At 45.9% G+C, this 24372-nt stretch overlaps 1 pseudogene; it reads right to left on the minus strand.

The window, feature by feature from the left end:
- Positions 1 to 7503: 7503 nt before the first annotated feature.
- Positions 7504 to 7916, minus strand: LOC116885261 (annotated as a pseudogene).
- Positions 7917 to 24372: the final 16456 nt, after the last annotated feature.

Raw genomic sequence — 24372 nt, forward strand, 5'->3', positions numbered from 1 at the left:
TCTCAAAACAATAAGAACAATAAAAAGTTCTAATAAGCAAACAAGTGATAAGTTAAATCAGGAGTTTGGGGGATTGATGTTGTTAACATTTACTTTATTAATTTGTGTGTGTGTGTGTGTATATGTGTGTGTGTGTTATATGTGAGTACATGTGCGTGTGCACATGTTCGTGTAAGGAGAGGGATATGTAGGTGCCTGGGGATAAGCAACAAGTGCACATGTGGAAGTCAAAGGACAACTTTTGGAAGTTGGGGCTCTCTCTTCTATAGGCTGACAGTATAGACCTCAAGTAATCAGGCTTCCTGTAAGGCCACTTTCCACACTGCTGATGACTCCACCAGGGCTGCAGGACAACTTAAACGCCTCCTGCCCCTGCCTCCCAAGGGCTATTTTCCAGACAGATGCTCTCATGACCTTTAGTTTTTTGTTGTTGTTGCTTTTGTTTTTTTTTTTTTAATGATTTAAAAAAAAATCTAGAATTATTTATGTATATAAGGACATTGTAGCTGTAGTCAGATACCAGAAGAGGGCACCAGATCCCATTACAGATGGTTGTGAGCCACCATGTGGTTGCTGGGAATTGAACTCAGGACCTCTGGAAGAACAGTCAGTGCTCTAACCACTGAGCCATCTCTCCAGCCCCAGATTTTTTTTTTTTTTGGTTCTTTTTTTCGGAGCTGGGGACCGAACCCAGGGCCTTGCACTTCCTAGGCAAGTGCTCTACCCCAACCCCCCAGCCCCAGATTTTAAGATTTTTTTTTTAAAGATTTATTTTATTTATTATATATAAGTACACTGTAGCTGTCTTCAGATACACCAGAAGAGGGCATCAGATCTCATTACAGATGGTTGTGAGCCACCATGTGGTTGCTGGGGATTGAACTCAGGACCTCTTGAAGAGCAGTCAGTACTCTTAACCACTGAGCCATCTCTCCAGCCCGATTTTAAGATTTTTAATTGTATGTGCAACGGTGTTTTCCCCGAGTGTATATCTGTGTGGAGATATCGGGTTCTCTAGAATGGGAGTTACAGATGGCTGTGAACTGCCATGTGGTTGCTGGGATTTGAACCAGGACCTCTGGAAGAGCAGCCAGTGCTCTTAACCACAGAGCCGACTCTCCAGCTTGCCTGTTAGTTTTCTTATATTTTCATGCAGTCAGCGAGCTTGTATGTTGGCACCAGACATGGTGATAACTGATATGCTCGAGTGTCTGAGCTTCACAGAGCCCTGGAGATGTTTTGGCTTGGGTGTGCGATCATCTTAATGTGTGTGAATTAAGTTCCCGGCAGAAGCCGAGTTGACAGCAGATGTGCTGTGGGATGCTTGCTTGACCTCCAATGAACATGGAGGGAAGATACGCTGCAGATCAAGAGCCATGTTATCTTGGGTTATTAGTAGCCATTTACTATCTATCACCTTCTGAATCTAAACTAACATACTCATGACTGCTAGATCCTGAGTTCAAATCCCAGCAACCACCTGGTGGCTCACAACCATCTGTAATGGGTTCTGGTACCCTCTTCTGGTGTGTCTGAAGACAGCGACAGTGTACTCCTGTACATAATAAATAATTATTTAAAAAAAAAAAAGAGTAAGAGGCTGTTTGGAAGATATTCTAAACCTTAGTTTCCAAAGACCCCAAAGCTAACTATGAACCTTGAAGTATCTATTTCCTACCCCGATGTGTAGTGCTCCCTGGGGCCCTCCCCCTGCTATCTTCTGTCAGTATATTTTGTAAACACAGTGATTCATAACTTGCTTCTGTCCTATAACATAAAAGCCCATATAACCTCTTCCACAGGGATTCCTGGTCTATGGCAGAGTATGCTTATAGTTTCGGTCACTAAGCTATAGACTGAGTCATTAATAGTATGTGGGGAGATGGCTCAGTGGTTAGACATTTTTATTGCTCTCAGAGAGAAGGAACCCACATATCAGATCACAGCCTTCTATAACCAGTAATGGGGGTGGTGTCTTTTTTTTTTTTTTTTTTTTGGATCTTTTTTTTTTTTCGGAGCTGGGGACCCGAACCCAGGGCCTTGCGCTTCCTAGGCAAGTGCTCTACCACTGAGCTAAATCCCCAACCCCTGGGGGTGGTGTCTTATGCCTTCTCTTGGCTTTTGCAGGCTTCTTCCTCAACGTAGTGCATATAAATACGTGGAGGCAAAGCACTCATACATCTTTGTGGGCACTGGAACCCATATGCATACATACAAACATATATAAACAAACAAACAAACAAACAAACAAACACCCCAGGGGGCTATGGCTCAGTATATGATAAACTCACAAGGGAATCTGAAGAGACTGCAGTGCAGGTAAAAGCATTGCACTGTTCTTCCAGGGGACCCACGTTTGATTCTTGACACCTATAGGGTGGCCGATAACAGTCTCTAACTCTTCTTTTTTTTTTTTTTTAAGAATTATTTATTTTATGCATATGAGTACACTGTTGCTGTCTTCAGACACCAGAAGAGGACATCGGATCTCATTACAGATGGCTGTGAGCCACCATGTGGTTGCTGGGAATTGAACTCAGGACCTCTGGAAGAGCGGCCAGTGCTCTTTTTTTTTTTTTTTTTTTTTTTCCGGAGCTGGGGACTGAACCCAGGCCTTCGCGCTTGCTAGGCAAGCGCTCTACCACTGAGCTAAATCCCCCAACCCCTCGGGGCCAGTGCTCTTAACCACTGAGCCATCTCTCCAGCCCTGAATACCAGATTGTTAAATGACTTTCATGTGAATAAACCGACTTTAGGCTGCTTTAGGATTCACTAGATTCTTCCCCACATTAAATGAAAATGAGTAACCGATTTGCAAAAGGGAGCTTGAAGCCATTCTGGCCTGCATAGGGAAGTCCAGCAAACCAAGGCTGCACAGGGAAACCCTGTCTGAAAGCACAACGAGTAGCACCCATAGGGACTTGGTTGTATACATGGTTTTGTTTCGATCGTTTTTCATTTAATTTATTTCAGTATGCCTGCACGTATGTATTCCCCCACACGTATGTATGTGCGTGTACCGCATGGGTACCTGGTGCCCATACAGGTCAGAAGAGGGTATTTGATCTCTTGGAATTGGAGTTACAGATATTTGTGAGCAAGGCCACTCAGGTGTCGGAAATCGAATCTAGGTCCTGTGCAAGAGCAACAAATGCTCTACACTCCCGAGATATCTCTCCAACCCCCATGTTTGCTTTCTGTTTTGCAGACAGGGTCTCTCACTTGGCAGCCCTGGATAGAACTCCGTAGGTAGACTAGGCTGGCCTGGAACTCACAGAGACCCACCTGCCTCTGGTACATGCTGCACATGCCCAGATGGATTTGTTACCTTTTTGGGAAAGCAGTCAGTGCTGGTGGTGTGGCTCAGTGCGTAGAGCACTTGTCAAGCACATACAAAAGACTGGGGTCGATCCCCTGCACCACATACACTGGAGTTGGTAGGACAGGCCTGCAATCCCAGCCGAGGTCAGAGGATGAGAGGTTCAAGGGCGTTCTCAACTACGTGAGTTTGAAGACAACTACGATTACCTGAGACACTGCTTTTTTAATAAAATAAATAAATAAATAAATAAATAAGCAAGCAAGCACGCATATGTTGGGCTGCGAAATGGTTCAGCAGGTCAGCAAAAGGCCCTTGCTGCCAAGCGGGATGGTCTGATTTGATCCATTGAACCCTCATGGGTTCTTAAGGGGCTGGAGAGATGGCTCAGTGGTTAAGAGCACCGACTGCTCTTCCAGAGATCCTGAGTTCCATTCCCACATGGTGGCTCACAACCATCTGTCATGGGATCTGATGCCCTCTTCTGTCGTGTCTGAAGACAGCGACAGTGTACTCACATTCCACAAGTTGCCCTCTGGCCTCTACGTATTGCCGTGGGTCATGCATGCTCAAGCACACACTAAGTCAAGCATGCACTAAATCAATTAATCAGTCAATATATATACTAACATACCAATAAGTGCATTAAAAATAGCTGAATGTCGTGCGGTTTAGCTTAGTAGTTGCCCAGACAGTTCGTGCACAGACGCATACGCGTGCATTTTATGGAAAGATGCATGAGCTACGATTTTGAATCCTCTGTGATGCTCATTCCTGCGAGCGTCTCATTTACCTGGCCTTGCTTCTTGAATCCGTGAAGTGGGGGTAATAGCACTTTGCATCTTCTTCTCCCAAAGACACAGGGTAACAATTAGTCTCCGACATTCAGGAGCAGAGATGGGAAGCTGTGCGCCGTGGCTTTTTATTCTGGATGTGTTTGGAGCTTGAGTCCATGGGAAACGTGACTGCTTTTCCTCTCAGTTCTTGTTGTGTTTGTTTTTATAACAGTAAGTGTCAAACTAAGGAATGGTATACGTGAGGCGAGAGGTCTACCACTAACCAACATCTGAGGATCTACGTATAGATCTAAAGCATATGTGTTTATACATTTGTATGTGTCTGTATATGTGAAAATACTGTGTGTGTGTTTTGTTGTTGTTGTTGGAGACAATCTCACTATGTAGCCCAGGCTAGTACTACTAGCCCAGGCTAGTACTTTCTCCACTGAGACTCCACGCTCTCAGATGACCCAAGCCTGGGTCAGGTTAGCACAAAACCAGTCAGTACAACTGATCCCTAGTTAGCTTGACACACACACACACACAAAAAAACCAGATCACCGTGAAGCCACCGCCTTTCCTTTATTCTTGTCGAACTCAGAGATCTGCTGGCCTCTGCCTCCCTAGTGCTGGGATTAAAGGCAGGAGCCGCCACACCCGGCCTCCTGTTGTGATTTTAATGCCATCAAAAAATGTGACGTGAAGACTGTGATGAAAGCTTTGTGGTATGAACGTGGTAGGACACGTGGCTGTGCTGGGAATTACAGGCACGCAATTCCACCCCCAGTGCTGTGGGGCTGGGGATCAACCTAGGGCTTCATGGGAACTAGACAGGCACTACCCACTGAGCTATGTCGCTTTCTTTCCCTGCAAAAAGAAAAAATTCAGCCAGGCGTGGGAGGCAGAGGCAAGTGGATCTCTGTTTGAGTTGGAGGCCAGCCTGATCTACGTAGCTAGCTACCTTGTTGTTGGTAACACACACGCATTCATATGGGTCCACTTTTCTGCTAGTAATGCCCTGGGTTCAGCATCCAACGGCACAGAAGAAGATGAAAATAGAAACTAATTTTCCTTTAGATCTAAACTCCTTAAAACAGAGACAGGAGTGTTATACTTCAGCAGGCTGAAAGTACACTCTACGATAGCGAAAGGAGCTCGTGAAGCTAAAATTAACCTCCTCACTAAAGGTGCTAGTTTGTGCTTTGACACTTCGCCTGCAGTTACGCAGTGAGAAAGCGTGGGGTGAGGGTGGAGATGCTCATTGAGATGCCAAGGGAATTCATGGGCCCTGAGGTCTGGTGGGCTAAGTGAGGTGTAGGATAGGAAGGACATCATCACTTACAGCATGCTTTTCCATAGGGTGATAATATTTTTTCTTTTCTTTTTTTTTTATTCTTTTTTTCCAGACAGGATTTCTGTGTGTAGCTCTGACTTTCCTGTAACTCTCTTTGTAGACCAGGCTGACCTTGAACTCAGACATCTGCTGCCTCTGCCTCCTAGGTGCTGGGAGTAAAATTGTGTGCCACTGCCACCCACTGATTTAAGAGGAAATACAGGACCTGCATTGATGGCAAAATGCTTACCATGAAAATGTGAGGACTTCCGCTCCATCCCAGCACCCATGTAAAAAGTCTCCATTGCTAAGTTAGCACCTGAGGCATGACCCTGGAGGTTGCTTTCTGGCCTACACATATGTACATGCCCACACATGTGCACATGCCCACACCTGTGTACATGCCCAGACATATGTACATGCCTACATATATGTATACACATGTACATGCCTACACATGTGTACATGCCTACACAGGTTACATGCCTAATACACGTACATGCCTGCACATATGAACACATGTGTGTACATACCTACACATGTGTACATGACTACACATATGTACATGACTACACATGTGCAATCTACACATAGTCATGCACATAGACAAACACACGAGTTTTTTCTAAATGAAAGTAAGCAGGGAGGTGATGGTGTACGCTTCTAACCCTAGCACTCAGGAGGTAGAGGCTGGCAGATCTCTGAGTTCGAGGCCACCTTGGTCTACAAAGTGAGTTCCAGGACAGCCAGGGCTACAAAGAGAAACCCTGACAGAAAAACAAAAACAAACAAATGAACAAATAAAGAAATACAAAAGTAAAAAATAAAGCAGGCCTGAGAGTACATAGCTATAATCTTAGCCTTTGGAAGGGAAAAGCAGGAGAATCAGAGGTTCAAGGTCTTCTTTGGCGACATAATGAGAACCGAGCTACCCTAGGCGAAATGAAAGTCTATTTCAAGTTAACAAATAAACAAACCTGCAGTTGGCCAGATATCACTTCTTGTGTCCCTGAAGTCAAATGCCTTCTAACCCGGAGAATCTTGGGCTAGGTTCTGTGACCCTTTCCTGATATGGAGCCCAAGAGTCTGCATGGCTCCTTGTCTTGAACTTTTGTCCTCCTTGGAGAGGTGCTGGATCTCGGCCAGGCTTCTTGTACAGCACGGTGGAGACTTTGACCTTCAGTGAATAATATAAAGGTCCAAACCACTTTTAAAAATTACATTCACTGAGGCTGCAGCAGAGACAGTCTAAAAAGTGACAGCGCTTGGTGCCATCGTCCCAGGGGAAGGTAGATGATAAACGGTCACAAAAGGAAAACATTTCAGCCCTTAGTCCAAAACAGCCTAGATCTCTCTTTCCTCCCGATGTTCGTTCCTTTCAACTTTCTTCACAAATTTTTGAAAATAAAATGTATGAACTTATTTGCATGTATGAAGCCGTACACGCCACAGCGTTTTAATTGAGGTGAGAGGACACTTCGTAGGAGCCCATACTCCCCTTCCACTACGTGGGACCCCTGCGATCGAACTCAAGGCCATCAAGCTTGGCTACAGTCACCTTTTTAACTGCTCAGCCATCTCACTGGCCCTGTTTCTTTCACCTTTTTATTTCAAAATAAGAGATTCGTTGGAAGTAAAAACCAGTGTGCAAGGGTGTCTGTTCACCTTCCATTGGGTCTTTGCAATGTTCACCAACCCTATACGACTACAGCCAGGAGACACTGCTGACACTGTTACATTCTCTGCTCGTCCGTTCTTTACCAGATTTCTCCAGTTTTGCCCATACTCATTTAAACAGGAGGGTACCTTTAGAGAAAAATTTAAATACTTTTTTTTTTCCTTTTTCTTTTTTTCGGAGCTGGGGACCGAACCCAGGGCCTTGCGTTTGCTAGGCAAGCGCTCTATCACTGAGCTAAATCCCCAACCCCTAAATACTTTTTAACATGTGGATATATATCCCATTTTCGTATTTTGCCTTCCCACCCACCAGTTGAAAAACATTTCTGTTTCTGTGTGTGTGTGTGTATATAAACATTAAAAAAAAAAAAAAAAAAGACATTGTTTTATTTTCCCTAGCAGGCGTGGGCTGCGTGTGTGGTAGGTGTGGCGGGCTCAGTGCAGGTGTGGATGGGGGAGGTGGGTGGAGGAGATGATGACTTGGTGGCTGGAAGGGAATGGAGAGGGTTAGACACGCTTCCGGATCTCCCGAGGAAGGACTCACGGCGCGCTATAGCTAAGCCGCCAATAAGGTTGAGAAACTCCTGGAAGTCTAGCCGCCCAGCCCATCGCTGTTGAGGTCCAGCTGCTTCATCCGGCGGTCAAGGACACCGGGGTCCTTCTGGTTCTTCGTGAAGGGGGCCAGCTCCGTGTTCATGAAGGGGAGGAACTCAGTTTTGGAGAGTTGACGGCTATTTCCACCCTTCCCACAGTGCATTTGGAAAACAGCCAGCAGGGACTCGATGCATCTCTCAGTCTCTGTGGGCATTTTTGCCAAGTTGAGGAGCGAGGCCGGGCTGCGGCTGCGGCTGACGGTGTCTGGGACAGGAGTCTCTGTTTGTGCTCTTATGAGTAATGCTGCCATGAATGTTTACTTTGCTTAGTTCGAGATGGGTTATCACTAATGAGCCAGCCTATCCTAAATTTAGAAGTTGCTATGTAGCCCAGGCTAGTCTAGGATGAGTACTTCTCCTGCTTCCACCTTCAGAGGGCTGGACTTACAGGCACTTGCCCTCACTACCGGCTCACCAAGATGTTTGTTTGTCTGTTGTTTTTGTTTTATTTTATTTTACACATTTTATATATATATATATATATATATTTTTTTTTTTTTTTGAGTCAGGTTTCTCTGTGTAGCTTGGGCTGTTCTGGAACTCAATCTATAGCCGAGGCTGGCCTTGTGAGCACTGAGATCCACCTGCCTCTGCCTTTTGAAGATTAAACCTGTTCACTACCACCTACTACCAGGCACACTCTGACAGGTGTATATAATTTTTTTGCATCATGTGTTTTCTTTTTATATACATGTGCATATATATAATGTATGTATGCATATATATACATATGTATATGTGTATGTATATATACATGTGTATGTATAATTTTTTGCTTTTTTGATTTATTTATTTTATTTATATGAGTATACTTTCGCTGTCTTCAGACACACACACCAGAGGAGGGACTAGGATCTCATTACAGATGGTTGTGAGCCACCATGTGGTGGATTTGAACTCAGGACCTCTGGAAGAGCAGTCAGTGCTCTGAACCGCTGAGCCATCTCTCCAGCCCGTGGATATATAATTTAAAAATTTTTTTGTTTCTTGCTGTTTTGCCCGCATGCATGTGTGTGTGAGGGTGCCAGAGCCCTGGAGCTGGAGTTAGCAGGTGTAAGCTGGTGATTGAGCCTGGGTCCTCTGGAGGGGTAGCCTGTGCTCTTAACCTCTCAGCCATTTCTCAAGCCCTGCAACATGTGTTTTCATTTCTCTTGGGGCTAAACCTCTGAGTACCGTTGCTGGATCGCATGGGAATTCTGTTTAACATTTTGAGGAACTGCACTGTGAATGCACTGAGTGTTAAAAACTTGTATATTGGGTTGGGGATTTAGCTCAGTGGTAGAGCGCTTGCCTAGCAAGCGCAAGGCCCTGGGTTCGGTCCCCAGCTCTGAAAAAAAGAAAAAAGAGAAAAAAAAAACTTGAATATTTACTCATTTGTTATGCCACAGGGTCTCATCTGGTGTGGCACTCACTGGGTAGACCTACGTGGATCTCAGAGATCCACTTGCCCCCGACTTCCCAGTACTGTGGTGCTGGGCTAACAGTCTCAGTCCATTCTTGATTCTTTTTTAAACACATCCCACTTTTCTTTTTAAGATTTATTTATTTCATGTATATGAGCATGCTGTCCTTGACACACCAGAAAAAGGCATCAGATCCCATTACAGATGGTTGTGAGCCACCATGTGGTGGCTGGGATTTGAACTCATGATCTTTGGAAGAGCAGTCAGTGCTCTTAACCATTGAACCGTCTCTCCAGCCCCCTACTCTTGATTTTTGACTATTTCAAATACTTCTGCTGTAAAACAAAACAAAATGAACAAACGAGCAAACAAAAAACTCCTGGTGTGAATGCCGTGCACTTGAGTGTGTTTGATTTTGTGGATCGAGGTCTTAACCTCTTTTGTGTGTGCCCTCAAAAAGACAAGTGTTGATCAGAACTACTGTGTTGAGCACCGATTTCACAGATATCTTGACTTATTGGATCTTTTTTTTTTTTTTTTTTTTTTTTTTCGGAGCTGGGGACCGAACCCAGGGCCTTGCGCGTGCTAGTCAAGCGCTCTACCGCTGAGCTAAATCCCCAACCCGACTTATTGGATCTTTAAAAAGGCACAGAATCTTTTTTTTAAAGATTTATTTATTTATTTTATGTACATGAGTACACTATATCTGTCTTCAGACACACCAGAAGAGGGCATCAGATTTCACTACAGATGGTTGTGAGCCACCATGTGGTTGCTGGGATTTGAACTCAGAACCTTTGGAAGAGCTCATTGCTCTTAACCACTGAGCCAGCTCTCCAGCCCAAAGGCACAGAATCTTAAAAATGTGGCAGCCACTGTATAAGTGATTTTGGTCAACCTCCACATTGTAAAGCAGCCTGTACATACTCGGAGCCCTGGTTTCTTCAGAAGGCCAGAGTGTAGTTTACAGGATGAAGTACCTGATGCTGTTCTCCGTTAGCTGAATGCCGCGTTTGTGGTCGTCCGCTGGTTCTCTTTGAGAGCTGATCTTGGGACTCTAAACAGCAGTTGGTTGTCCTTTCATCATCTCTACTCTGTGTTTTCTTCTTCGTTTTTTCGGGACGGTGTTTCTCTGTGTACCCTGGCTGTCCTGGAATTTGTTCTGGAGACCGGCTGGTCTTGCATTCAGAGCTCTGTCTGCCTCTGCCTCTGCCTCCTGAGTGCTGTGATTAAAGGCGTGCGCCACCCCCCCCCCAATACATTTTCACTTTTTGAGAAAATTCTGTAAAACCAGCAATAGCAGCATTGCTTATAGAAATAGCATTCTCATCTGGTTTTAGTGATGAAAATTAGTTGTTGGTTCAAACTAGTCAATCTGTGCTGTCTTTGCTTGTTCTCTTGTTTGTATCGTAAGACTCTCTGCCCAGCCCAGTGGTGAATTCGGGTGATGTCAAAGGTTAGGAGGCAGAGGCAGGAGGGACGCTAGTTCTAGCTCGTGTTACAGAGTTAAAACTTGAGTCAAGACAATCCAACGACTTGGGTATGCTGGTGCATAGCTTTGGTTACAGTGCTGGGGTGGGGAGGCAGAGGCAGGTGGATCTCTGTGAGTTTGAAGCCAGTCTGGTTTGCTTAGGTAAGTTCCAGGACAGTTAGCCCATCTAAACCAATGTAAAGGTGTTTTTCTTCTGATGACCCGAATTTGATCACTAGAATACACATGGTAAAAGGAGAGAAAGTGTTCCCTCAGGTTGTCCTCTGAAACGTGCACACACACACACACACACACACACACACACACACACAAGATCAAAATCATCCAGGCAGTGGTGGCACTGAACACCTTTAATCCCAGCACCCTGGAGGCAGAGGCAGCCTAATCTCTTGAGTTTGAGGCCAACCTGGTCTATAGAGTTGCAGGCCACATCCAAAGCATTTTCAAAATTTTAAGCTTGGTTCTCACCGGCATGGAAAGAACTTTGTAGACCAGGCTAGCCTAGACTGGGCTAGCCTTGAATTCAGGGTGATTGCCTTGCGCCAGTCTCCTCGGTGACTCAGTTACACAGTCTGAATCTTGATTTCTGGTTTAAGAATATCTCTCACCCTCATTGTACTGGGGGTTGAAATCAGAGCTTTACACAGGTTAGGTCTCTACCGAGCTGGAGTCCCAAACCAAGAATACTTTTTAATTAAATATAATTTTCTTTCTCTTTCTCTCTTTCCGCTTTTTGACCTTATTCTGCCCCCCCCCCCGAGCTGAGGACAGAACCCAGGGCCTTGTGCTTGCTAGGCAAGCGCTCTACCACTGAGCTAAATCCCCAACCCCTTGACCTTATTCTGTAGCTCAGGTAGGCTTTGGCCCTCCTGCCTCAGTTTCCTAAGCAGCTGGTAATTACAGGTCTCTGCTTTCTGTGATATATAAGCATGAGTTAATTAAAAAAATTTTTTTTATATAGGGAACCATGTAGCCCAGGCTAGTTTTAGACTCCACCTCCTGAGTGCTGGGATTACAGACATACATCACCACACCTAGTTTTAGGGGACCTGAACCCAGGGCTTTGTGCTTGGTAGGGAATCACTCTCCCAACTGCGGAACTTTTCAGCTCCCAACAAAAACCAGTTTCCTCCAGATGTATGGCACTACTGCTGTTCTCTTCTTTTTATAACAGTTTATTATCTGTGAGTATGTGTGTGATTGTCTGTGTGAGTCTACATACATGTGTGAGTGGGGTTCATATGGAGATCGGACGACAACCATTGGAAGTCAGTTTTCTCACTCTGCTGTGGGTCTGGGGGTCACTCTGCTGTGGGTCTGGGGTCTAAATCTAGATCTCCAGGTCTGTGCAGCAATCATGTTTACCCATGTCACTTGGCCCTGTTCTGTTTTGGTTTTGAGACACGGTCTCAGTATATAGCTCTGTCTGGTATGAAAAGCAGGCTAGGGCTGGAGAGATGGCTCAGTGGTTAAGAGCACTGACTGGGGGTTGGGGATTTGGCTCAGCGGTAGAGCGCTTGCCTAGCAACCGCAAGGCCCTGGGTTCGGTCCCCAGCTCCGGAAAAAAAAAAAAAGAGCACTGACTGCTCTTCCAGAGGTCCTGAGTTCAAATCTTCTGGTGTGTCAGAAGAGAGCAACAGTGTGTTTAAAAAAAAGCAAGCTAGCCTCAACCTCAGAGATTCACTTTCTCTGCCTCCTAAAGGCATTATTATTATTATTATTATTATTATTATTATTATTATTATATTTTAGGACAGGATTTCTTTGTGTACTCTGTGTAGCCCTGGCTGTCCTGGAATTCAGGAGGCAGAGGCAGGGGAATCTCTATGTGTTCAAGGCCAGCCTGGTCTACAAAGCCAGTTCCAGGTTAGCCAGGGCTATTACACACAGAAATCCTGTCTGGGAAAACTAAGGGAGGAAAAGCAGACTTGAATTGTATTCAGATGAGCGGGTAAGTATTGCTGTCTAAGTAGGAATGAATTCTCGGTTCCAAGGGTATTATCACCTCTTGACCTTGGAGCTCACATAACCAGGCTCAGGTGGAATAACAGATTATTTTTGTGTGTGTGATTTAAGGCTTAAGTGGACAGGAGGGTCTGCAGATAAATTTACTTTGTTCATAACTTCGTGCATTTCCAGTGAGTTCCCTTCTTGGGCTCTCTGCGTGCCTGTTTGTCCAGACACAATGATGTTTTGAATAAAGGTCAACGAGGGAAGTCACCCTTCAGAATATTTACTCCTACTGGGAAGGAGGAGGAAGCCTGTGGCTCCTTCTACATCAATGAGTCACTTGCAGAAACCTGGGCTTCCAACAGCTGCAGATTTCTGCTGGGAGCTGCAAAACTTCTGGGGTTGCCATGGTCCATGGGAGCGAAATGCTGGCCGCCCTCTGCTACCGCAGCCCTGAGCCGGCTGTTGCAGCGTCCTCTCCAGTCCCTTTCAAAAGCTTTTCAAGGGGATCCCTACTTGGGGAGGAGCTCGGACAGGACATTAACCTGGGCTTCCGTCCAAACGACTGGGGTGAATAAAAGAGGCTTTTCTTACCAACGGGCTGCAACCCTGGGCTTGTCTCAAAGGATTTTTTTTTTTAACCCCTCAGTGTTTTCCTGGAGAGCAGAGACCGTTTATCCCAAGCATAGCTTGCATATGGGCATCTCCCTTCCAATCTGTGCCCAAGGATTTATCACCCTGCTCTAGGCGGGAAGGGGAGGTCAATGAAATTAATCAGCTCCCCCCTTCTCCAACCGCACCCTACCCCATCCCAGCGCCAGGCTGCGGTCCGGTTGACGGGGTAGCCATCCGGGGTGACTTGCAAATTCTGGGCACACTTTGCTAGGAAACAGGGGAAAGCCTGAAATGCCAAAGCACCCGCGGCTGCAGGCCCCTCGGTCGGTCCCGGGCATCTTGTTCCTTATCGCGGTGGACTCGGGAGGATTTAGGGGCTCGCAGGGGGGCACGCAAGACAAAGGGGCGGCGGGGAGCTCGCGGGCGGCAGCGGCCCGGGCGCGGGGAGGGGCGGCGCGGCGTCTTCTCCCGGCCCCGCGGCGGCGGCGCGTCACGTTCTCTTCCCCGCCCCGAGCCGAAGAGCCGGGGAGGCGGGAGGCGGCGGCCGCGGCGGCTGCTGCTGCTGCTGCTGGTGCTACTGGGAGGCAGGTGACGGCGACCGACGGCGTCCCAGGCGGTGAGCGAAGCGCGGGCCTGATCTCCCCTTCCTCGCCGTCCCACCCTTCCTCTCCCTCCGCTCCTTCCCGTCGCCGGGGTCCGGGGGACGCTGGGAGGGGAGGCTCGTCTCGAGCTCCCGCCACGCACCGGGTCCGCGGCTGAGGAGACGCGGACGCACCCGTGAGGGTGGCGGGCACGAGGAGAGCGCGGCTGTGAGGAAGGCTGGCTGCGAGCCGCGCGCGTCCGGCCCTGCTAGCCGCGGCCCGGGCCTTGCCTTCCTCCCGCCGCCTCAAGATGGAGCGTGGACTCCTTGCCCCTGCGCCGCCTCGGGAGCGGCTCTCTGAGGAGCCCGCGTCCCCTCCTCAGCTCTGGAGGGGAGGTTCCGGGGACCGCTCTGTCGCTCGTGGAGGCCGCGGGTCTGGTTCGACCTGTTGCCCTGGACGTCGCCCGCCACTCGCTACCTGAGCCTTCCTCGGGCAGGCCCGGGACGCCGGGTGTCCGCGAGCCGGCATGGAGGGCGCCCTTGCCCCGGGTCGCTCGGCCTCGGCCGGGCCCGGCTTGGCCCCATCCCTGCCTGCTCGAGCCCCGGGCTTTTGTTTTCCTTCAGACCCCCTGGATTCTCTGAGAAGGTGGAAGGGCGACCCGGGGTGCCAGATCTCTGAAATCACCGCCGCCCGGTAACCCGAACCTGCCAGCGCGGTCGGGGGTTGGCGCGGAAGACAGATGACACTTGTTCGGGGTGGGGGGTTGGGGGACGACTATTTTAAAGGCAGAGCCTTGTGGCGTGTCTCGAATCTGGAGGTCTTGGCGTTGTTAGAGGAAAACAGCAGAATATCGGATTTTGTGTCTGGAGTCCTGCCCTGAAATCCCGTAGTCTCCCCACTTCGTGTGGCTTTTCCATCTGGCAGAAACCGTGCACCACCCCCTTTCCTCCCTGCCCAGCCCCACCTCTCGGGTATGAAGAAATGACACGTTAAGTCTGTAATCCATGTGGACACCCGTTTTTTGTTTTTTTGTTTTTGTTTTTGTTTTTTTTTTTGCAAAAACTTGCGTGCCAATGACTTTCTTCTTATTTATTTAATTTATTTATAAAGACAGTGGATATGATTCTGTAATTTCCTTTTTTTTCTTTTTTTCTTTTGTGGTGTGTGTGTGTGTGTGTGTGTGTGTGTGTGTGTGTGTGTGTGTGTGTGTGTGTTTCAGCAGTCTAGCCTCTTCCTCTTCTAGGCCAGGACAGTGCATGGGGCTCTGTTAATATTTATGTTGTGGCTCTTTGATGATTCTGATTCTAGGATTTTATGGTTATTATTCCTAACAGTGGCTCCCAGTCAGGAGATCAGTATTTCTGGCTTCTAGGTTTAATGATAATCTTTTGCAAGAACCCTCAGGTATGTTGTTCCTCAGCCTTGGGGCCTTTCTTCCTCTTGAAATAATAACCATTAAGGTTTATTGAGGGCTTCTTATAGCCAGGCTCTGGGCAAGTGTGGGTTTGGTTTTTTGTTTTTTTTTGTTTTTATCTCGAGTAATTCATCCAACCTAGGGAGGTTGCTGTCAACCTCATTTTACAGGGAGGGCATTGAAAGGTCAGAGTCAGCCAATAAGTGTTGTTGTCAGTTGTAGTACTTTAGTCTGCTTAGTTATTTTGTTAGGACAGTGAATCAATGGTAAGAGGCGAGGCTGGACCTTATGAAGGCGGAGGAAGTGGGTGATTGCTCACCTGAGGGCTTAGGACCCTTGCTGAGGTTCAGAGAAAGCCGTTAGGCTTCCTACTAGGCCTGAATTAAAGAGGTAAACATTGAAACTGGGTGGGAACTTTTGTAGAATCTCTGAACATGAGGATTTTGCCATTTTGGTTTTTTTTTTTTTTTCAGTCATTTGTTGAATAGGAAAATAAGCCAACATGGTTCTTGTCTTTGAGGAATTTAATACTTTTTTTTTTTCAAAGATTTTATTTATTTAATGTATTAGGAGTACACTGTCGCCGTCTTCAGACACACCAGAAGAGGGCATCGGATCCCATTACAGATGGCTGTGAGCCACCATGTGGTTGCTGGGAATTGAACTCAGGACCTCTGGAAGAGCAGTCAGTGCTCTTAGCCACTGAGCCACCTCTCCAGCTCAATTTAATCCTTTTTAAAAATTAGTATTTTTAATTTTTTTTCTTAGTTTTGGTTTTTCAAGACCGGACCTCTTTGAACGGCTTTAGTTGTCCTGGAATTTACTCTGTAGACCAGGCTGGCTTCAAACTCAGGGAGATCCGCTTGCTTCCGTCTCCTAAGTGCTGGGATTAAAGACACATGGCATCACTGCCTGGCTTAGGGTTTTTCTTTGACATGAAAAAAAAAAACAAAAAAAACCCAAAAAAACCCAAACACAAGAGACAGTGTTATTAGTCATGGCACGCCTGTATTTCTTTCAGTATCGTTGAAGTGTTATGGTTCTGCCAAAGGCTGTTTATGGAGCTATGGTACATCTGTCTGTCTGTGTAATGAGGTCTATACACACACCACAGATACTTATGGAGCCATCTCCTGTGCCCCATGCCCTTCTGGATGCTAGTGACACAGCCCTGAATAGAGTGACCAATCTTTGTCCTCTTGGTGCTTTTCTTCTACTTGAAAGACAGGCGATAAGCATATTAAATATGTTATGTTGTATGTTAGAATGTCATCGATGGTAAAGAAAAAAATGTATAAGCCAGAGAAGGAATATGAAGTCTTGTAAATCATGGTTAAAGTTATGGGAATTTCAGATAGCGTTTCAAGAGACCCCACAGAGAACGTCATTTGAGTATAGATGAAAAGGAAGTTGGAGAGTGTTGGTCCCTAAAGGGAACGGGAATCCTATGGAAGAGAGACTAGAGAGCTCAAAGGTCTCAATATTGGAAGCTTGGAGAGCAGATAATTTAAAACCTTACAGGCTGTTATCCTGAAAATATTTGTTAAAACACTGGAAGACTCAGAATAATCTTTTTTTTGTTTTGTTTTGTTTGTTTTTTTTGTTTTTTCTTTTTTGGTTCTTTTTTTCGGAGCTGGGGACTGAACCCAGGACCTTGCGCTTCCTAGGCAAGCGCTCTACCACTGAGCTAAATCCCCAACCCCGAGAATAATCTTAACATGTCATCCATTCATCTATCCATTCATCCATCCTGCAGATGAGGTTGAACCCAGGCTTCTCCCATATACCAGGCAGCTCTATGCACATCCCCCCACCCCCTCCCTTGCTCCACTCCCATTTATCTGTTTTTGAGCTAGGATTTCCTTGTGCTAACCTGAACTCAGTCCTCCTGACTTATCCTCCTGAGCGTTGGGATTCCAGGTGGCAGCCATCATTCCTGGCTTTTGGGGGTGGGTGGGGTCTTGTGTGTTGTCCCTGCTCAGCTCCCACCTCAGTCTCTGCAGTAGTTGGGGTTATAAACATTGACCTCCATGCCCGGACTTCTGCTGTGATCAGGTTTGCTTTAAAAATAGGGGAGAATTAAAGTTCAAATAACTTTACTATCTAGTTAAAAGTCTCATTGCTAGTGAATGCAAAGAACTGAGGCCTAGTTTGTTAGTTGATAAATGTGCAGAACACGAGGTCAGTGGCTGGTCAAGTCAGTTGGCTAGCCCAAGATATGGACTTGACCCCTTCCATGCACACACCTATGAGAGAGTAAGCCTAGAGTTTCCTCTATGTTCCCAACACCATCTTGCTGTCGAATATATACTTTTATTTATTTTTTTTAAAGATTTATTCATTTATTATATATAAGTACACTGTAGCTATCTTCAGACACACCAGAAGAGGGGATTGGATCTCCTTACAGATGGTTGTGAGCCACCATGTGGTTGCTGGGAATTGAACTCAGGACCTCTGGAAGAGTAGTCGGGTGCTCTTAACCGCTGAGCCATCTCTCCAGCCCGAGTATATACTTTTACACTTTGCTATTAAAATTATTTTATGTATATGGATTTTTTGCCTGCATGTAATCTGTGGACCATGTGCATGCTGTGCACATGTGGAGGCCAGAAGAGACATATAGATCCCCTGGGATTGGAGCTAGATGGTTGTAAGCTGGATGCTGGGAATTGAACCAGTATCCTCTGGAAGAACAGCCATTGCTTTTAACCATTGAGCAATCTCCAACCGATACTTTCCTATGTTTGTACATCAACCCAAGTCTTTGTTTAGCTCAAGGAGTCTATGTCATGTTATCTTCATAAGTGTTTCTCTCCCAGATGCACTTTTTAGTGTCAAAAGTTTCATGGTTCAATCTTAGTTCCTTCCTATCTCCCAAGACAGAGTTTCTCTGTATAGACCTGTCTGCCCTGAAACTCACTCTGTAGACTAGGCTGGCTTAGAACTCAGAGATCTGCCTGCCTCGGCCTCCCCAGCCCTGGGATTAAAGGTGTGTGCCACCGCTGCCCTGCTGGTTTAAACCCAGTTTAACATAAACTTTTATATAAGTATTCTCATCTTAAGTGAAAAACAGTGTCTGTAATACTGTGTATGTGAATTATTTTAGATAGCTGTTTAGGGAAGATTTGTTATGGCATCTTATGTATTTTAAACACTAGGGTATGTTTCTAATATAGATGGAACGCAATAATCTGTACATTTTAAAGCGGCATTTTTATTACAGTTCTCTCTAAAGGAATCATTGACGATGGTAATGTACAGGAATTTTAGGGAAGAATGACCTCTTCAGATTGCGATCAGGGTACAGAAGGAGGCCCCCCCCCCCGCTTTTTTAATAAGTTGGCAGATTGTACTTAACCAGCCTTGAACTTGGCTAGGACATCTGGGTTAATATCCTGGACCTGGCATGAAATACCAAGGAATCTTGGCCACAATTTGGAAAGAGCTTTCCCCCCTTAAGTCTCCATCTGGCACTTCTAGGACAGATTCCATTAGCAGTAACTCAAGGGGTGGGTCTGTTTTTTGATTGTCTGTTAATTGTGGTCCAGCAACAACATCTTAAAAGTATTTTTTGCAAAGTCCTTGAAAAGAGGAAATAGTCCGGTTACAAAATCCCTGTTGGGAAGCCTGTGTTCTCATCTGTCTCTCGTGTCTCTTCTCAGGAATCTCCACGAGGCTGAGACAAGGCATTTTGCTTCCTTAAGTTTTATGTAATCGTATGGCTCTTGTGCTTCCAACTTGAATTAGGTAGTTTGGTGTTTTTATTCTCCTTTGCTTACTTATTTCTAAGCTTGGATTAAATCCCAGTTGAAGAGGCTGCCCATTTTTGACACTTGGAAGGGACCAGTCCTTGATTTACAATGTTATTTTTGAAGCCAAGGGCTCAAGGATCCAGATGTTCAAGGGTGTTCAAATCATCTGGAATTAGGGTTTAATGTATAGCAGAAAGGCAACTCTGATTGGCTTTTTTCCTTCCCAACTGTACAGATTACTTTTATTTTGTTTCACTTTACCTTTGTGTGTATGTTCGTGTGCGTGTGCAAGTGCGCATGTGCGTGTGCGTGCATGTGTGTGCGCTCACGCTCTCTCTCTCAACGCACGCATGTGCATGCCACAGCATGAATGTGGAGGTCAAGGACTTGTTAGTTATGTTATTGTTGCTGTGGTAAAAGAGCAGGAGCAAGTCAACTTATAGAAAGAAGAGCTTGGGCTTCTGCTTCCAGAGGGAGAGCCTATAGTGGCAGAGGAGGCACGGCAGCAGGGGGCAGAAGCAGAACAAGCTGAGAGATCACATCTTCACTGGCAGACGTGAAGCAAACTGGAAGTGGGCTGAGGCTGTATCTCTCAAAGCTCACCCCTAGTGATGCGGCACCACTTCCCCAGACAGCATCACCTGAGGACCAAGTGTTCAAATACCCGAGCCTATGGGAGACACCGTCATTCAAACCACTAGAGAGGAGAAGGCTTTCCTCTTTCACCATGTGGTTTCCAGGGACAAGAAGGACTAGGCCAATCACTAGAGTGACTAGGCTTGGTCCATAGAGCCTTATCCACTGAGCTATCTTTCTGGCCTTACACATTCTTTAGTTCACAAAGAATCTTGAAATATTTGCCTCCTTTTTCAGGAAAAAATAATTGATAGTAGGGCTATTAGAAATCTTTTTTTTGGGGGAAAGAAACCAATCTGAAAGCTGGACATGGTATTGTAATCTTTTAATCCCAGCGCCCAGGAGGCAGAGGCAGGCAGATCTCTGTGAGTTCTAGACCAGTTTAGTTGACATAGTGAGAACCTGTCTTTTAAAAAAGGGAGAGGGAAAAGAAAAAGAAAAGGCTGATGAATGGTGGCGCACACCTTTAATCCTAACACTTGGGAGGCAGAGGCAGGCAGATCTCTGAGCTTGAGGTCAGCCTGGTCTACAAAGCACATTCTAGGACAGCCAGGACTATACAGAGAAACCCTGTTTTGAAAAACCAAAATCAAAACCAGACGAAACAAACAAACAAAAAATGTGAACAGCCTTTATTTGGTTACAGCAGTCAACTCAAGAGTCCTGTCTACAGATCCAGTTAAAGCCTGAAAGTGTGTTTGTGTGTGTGCACGGCTGGAGATTGAATTCAGAACCTTGTATGCTAGGCAGGTGCTGGAGTGCTGAGCTTCATGCCGGGCACCTTGAAGACTTTTTTGTTTAAGACTTAAAGACATATGTGTGTGTGGGCGCACATGTGTGTCCAAGTGTGAATTTGTGCATGTAAGAGCAGTGCCTGCAGAGGCCAGAGGAGGATATTGGATCTGGTCAAGCTACAGTTTTAGGTGGTGGTGGTGTCACTCTGGTTTTTGGAACCAAACTCAGCTCTTTCTGCACGCGCAGAGAGCACTCTTGACTTCTGAACCATCTCTCCAGCCTCAAACAGCTTATTTCTGTTGTTGTTTTGTATTTTATTTAGTAAAAGATGTGTTTTTATTACGTGTCTGAGTGTGTTTGTATATGTGCACCATGTACATTCTTGGTGACGTAGAGGCCAGAAAGTACGGGTCAGATCCCCTGTAACTGTAACTGAGTTTCCAGATGCGAATGAATCAAGTCTAGGTCCTCTGAAGAGCAGCAAGTGCTCTTAACCACTGAGCCATCCCTCTAGCCCTCCCCTGTTTAAAACAACTACTTACTTAGAGGGGTGAGTGTGTGTGTGTGTGTGTGTGTGTGTGTGTGTGTAGGTCAGAGGTCAATCTTGGTGTTGTCCAGATGTCACTCTTCTTCCCCATTTTTTTTGGGGGGGGGGGAAATAGGGGCTCTCACTAGCCTTGAGCTTACCAAGTGTTCTCGGCTGTCTAGTCAAGGAGACTTGAGGATCTACCTCTCTGAGATTGCAAGTGTGGGTCATTGGACCACAATGCCATGCTTCCTTTTTTATTTGTTTTAAATATTGATTCCGGGGACTGAACTCAGGCCCTTGTGCTTAGGTAGCAGAAGTTTTACCGAGATATCCCCTAAGCTTCACTGAGATATCCCCTCAGCCTGAAGTTTGGCTTGTTTCGTTTTGTTTGAAACAGACTCTTACTTTGTAGCCTAAGCTGCCCTGGAACTTGGTGTGTAAGCCAGACTGTCTCTGCCACTTTAGTGCTGGAATTACAGGCATGTGCCATCATCTTCGGCTTGTCCCCTACTGTTTTATTCATATAGCCATCAGGCATTCATCGAGCATCTGCTATGGGAGGGACTAGCCCAGATAAGTGGAGAGAAAAACAGGTTCAAACCCTGCTCCAGAGAAACCTGCCTGTTCATAGAAGGCAGGTTAAGAACAAGAATTTAGTTATTTTCCTTCCTCCCAACCCCCTAGGAGGATAGGTCTTCCTATGTAGGCTTGGCTGGCCTACTACTTACTGTGTTGACCTGGCTGGCCTCAAACTTGCAGTGGTTGCCTCTTGAGAGCTGAGATTATAGGTGTGCTCCATTATACCCATCAATAGCTCTTTTTTCTCTTATTTATTTTTTGAGTCCAGGTCTCACTTGGCTGGCTTGAACCTTGCTATATAGTCTAAACTAGTCTTGAAGTCACAGAGATCCCCCTGCCTCTGCCTCCTGAGTGTTGGGATTAAAGGTGTGCACCACCACACTTGGCTTATTTAGTTTTTCATTTAGGTGTATGTTTTTGTGAGTGTCCTTGTGTCTGTGTGTGAGGTGTGTGTGTGTGTGTGTGTGTGTGTGTGTGTGTGTGTGTGTGTGCCGGCCCTACGTCACCTAAAGAGGCCAGAAGAGGGTGTTATTGTAGCTGGAATTAAGGTGGTTTGTGAGCTGTCTGCTGAGGGTGCTGGGAACCAATCTTGGGGCTTCTAGAAGAGCAATAATGCTCTTAAGTGCTCGAGCCACTTACTCAGCACTCCCACCCCCTTAGGGTAGATTCTCAGAATAAAGCCAAGGGTATCTTTGAACTTGTGATCTGCTGAGGTCTGGAGTCCTAGGTGTGTGCCACCATGCCCAGCTCCATTCTTTTCCTAGCCGAAAACTCCAGCTCTGTTATTCCGGGGAAGACTTTGTTCTCTCATCTATAAAGTCTGTATTACAGTTGCTTCACAGTTGCCGGGTAGAGTAAATGGAGACTGGGTGTTAACTCCGTAAATGCCAGAGCTCCTCTCTTCCTTTCATGCCTTTCAACTAGCAGTGTTCTTCTGTCATTTAGGTGGCACCAGGAGACCATGATGCACCCTGGTTTGAGAAATTAAGCCTTTTTCCTGCCATGTTTACAGAGTTAGTTTTGAGTAGGAGTGACTTTCGTGATTGAAAGGGCACGTTTTAATGAGCAGTTGTCTGTCAGTGGGGAATTTGGGGTTTACAAGGACTTAAATGTTCCGCATGGAACAGCAACTTGTGCTCCTCCTGTCAGAACTTGTGCCTTGCCAACTTTCAGGTTCTTTTGTATACGCTCCCCGCTCCCCGGGTTTCCTTCTCACAGTTTAATTAAAGGTGGAGTTTTCTTCCTAAGGTCTGGTGAACTTGATGTGTGTCTACAGTGAAGGTTAGCTACATCTGTGGCTGACTAAAACTGAACTTGGGGCTTATAATCCAAATAAAACCAACTCGTAGTCTCCCCTGACAGCATCTGGGCTGACTGCTCAGTGCATTCAGTAGACCGATGGCGTCTTTCGAAGTCTGCATTCTTCAATATTAACAACATGGAAATGTTATTTTTTTTTTCCATTGGCCATTGGCTCTCAGGACCCACAGCAAGTATTATAGTTGAGGTAAAAACAAGAACACCTTTAAAAGAGTGGATCACACACCCAAAGTGAGGAAGTTCTTGATTCTTCTGAGTTGTCTGGGCCCCTTTCTTGTTCTGAGCAGGTGGCGCACTCTTGCTCTGAGGACGGGTGGGCCATGCGCTCCATGAAGGAGGAGCAGTGTGCCTTCTTTACTGCTCTGTGAAGATCGGAAAGTAAGACAATTTTAATGCACCCAAAATGACTCCTCTCACCTCCCTGCTCTATATGACAGATCAGAGATGTGTTCGCCAGCAAGCTTCAGGGTCAGGAGTCTAACTAGAGACGAGTTTAGTCACAGACTGATAGTAACGAGCGATCACATGTTTAGAGTCGGTCTCGTCAGTGGTAAAGTGAGTGAGGTGAACTAGATCACTCAGGTCTCTTCTGAGGGAGGCTCAAATTTTATGTTGCTATATTAAGCATATTGTTCCCCTTTACACATTAGTATAGTTGACTGCTGCTGACCTATTAAGTTCTTCTGGGAGATACCCACCGGAGCTGGTAATTTGGTCTCCTTAAAGATGTTTCTGAGCAGTGAATTATAAAACCACGTGAATTTTGTGGAGTTCTGTGTAAATGAGTGAAGCAGCTCCAGTCATGTAGCTTTCTGTGTCTGGGAGGCTGTTTCATGTATGTAAGTCATAAGAACAGACGTCCGAGTTCCACTGAGCCCAGCAGATACTCAGAATCTCGGGCAGTTGCATCAGAGCTCACTCAGAATTCCTCTTTAAATAAACACTGGCTAGTGACGCAGCCCTCGGCCCGGGTTGGCTGCACTCTCTCTGTCTCTGTCTCTCTCTTCCCCTCCCTTTAAAAAAAACACTCTGGGTACAATTTGTACTTTGTCCTGTGTCATACATGCTAAACTTTCAAACCATATAATTTTCAAGCATGACTTAATTTTTCAGAGGATTATGTCAACTTCCGGCTTTTCCGAAAAGATGCTGTAAACCTTTCAATTCACTGTTGGCGTGTTATTGTATGATACTGTCAAACCGACACTTAATGCTGACAGGTTGGTTTTACAGATTGCTCCGTAAAGGCTTGGTCGGTTAGAAACCGGAAGTAAGTCTCCCTTGTAACACCTTTTGAATTAAGGAGCCAGTTAATTTTCCGATTCTCACTGGCCTACTTTGGTCCCCGAGTGTGTAAGCTGGCTTCTCCCGGTTGATCATTTGAATAGTGACTGCTGTGTTTGCTGTTATCTTGCTAGAGAGAAGTGGCTTGCCTTTTCAACTTGTTAACTTTAAGACTGCTTGAGTCTATCCCTTTCATTCTTCCGCTTTTCTTTTTCCAACACTGGAGATGGAACCCAGGGTGTTGCTCATTCTAGGCAAGCACTCCAGCTACCACTGGGCTACCTCCCTGACTGAGTGTGGACTTCTGAAAAAGGTTCA

Source organism: Rattus rattus, chromosome 16 (assembly GCF_011064425.1).
Source record: "Rattus rattus isolate New Zealand chromosome 16, Rrattus_CSIRO_v1, whole genome shotgun sequence".
Lineage (NCBI taxonomy): Eukaryota > Metazoa > Chordata > Mammalia > Rodentia > Muridae > Rattus > Rattus rattus.